Consider the following 542-nt stretch of genomic DNA (forward strand, 5'->3'; position numbering starts at 1 on the left):
AGTTCTTTGGGTATATGCCAAGGAGTGGTATAACTGGGTCAAACGGTAGGTTTATTTGTAGTTTTTTTAAGAGTTCTCCACACTGCTTTCCATAGGGGCTGAACCAGTTTTCAACCCCACCAGCAGTGGATGAGTGTTCCCCTTTCCCCACATCCCCTCCAACATTTGGCATCATTTGTTCTCTTGATCTTAGCCAGTCAGTCTGACTGGGGTGAGGTGAAATCTTAAAGTGGTTTTAATTTGCATTTCCCTGATTATTAGTGATGTTGAACATATTTTAAGATGTTTCATAGCCATCTTTACTTCTTCTTTTCAGAACTCTCTGTTCAACTCCTTAGTCCATCTTTTAATTGAGTTGCTTCTTGATTCTGTTTTTTGAGTTCATTATATATTCTGGATATTAAACATCTTGTTGAGAATTTTTGCGTCTATGTTCATTAAGGATATGGGTCTATAGTTTTTTTGGTTGTATCTTTACCTGGTTTTGGTATTAGAGTGATGCTGGCTTCATAGGTGGACTTTGGAAGTTCTCCCTCCATTTA

Source organism: Nannospalax galili, unplaced genomic scaffold (genome assembly GCF_000622305.1).
Source record: "Nannospalax galili isolate Female #2095 unplaced genomic scaffold, S.galili_v1.0 scaffold856, whole genome shotgun sequence".
NCBI lineage: Eukaryota > Metazoa > Chordata > Mammalia > Rodentia > Spalacidae > Nannospalax > Nannospalax galili.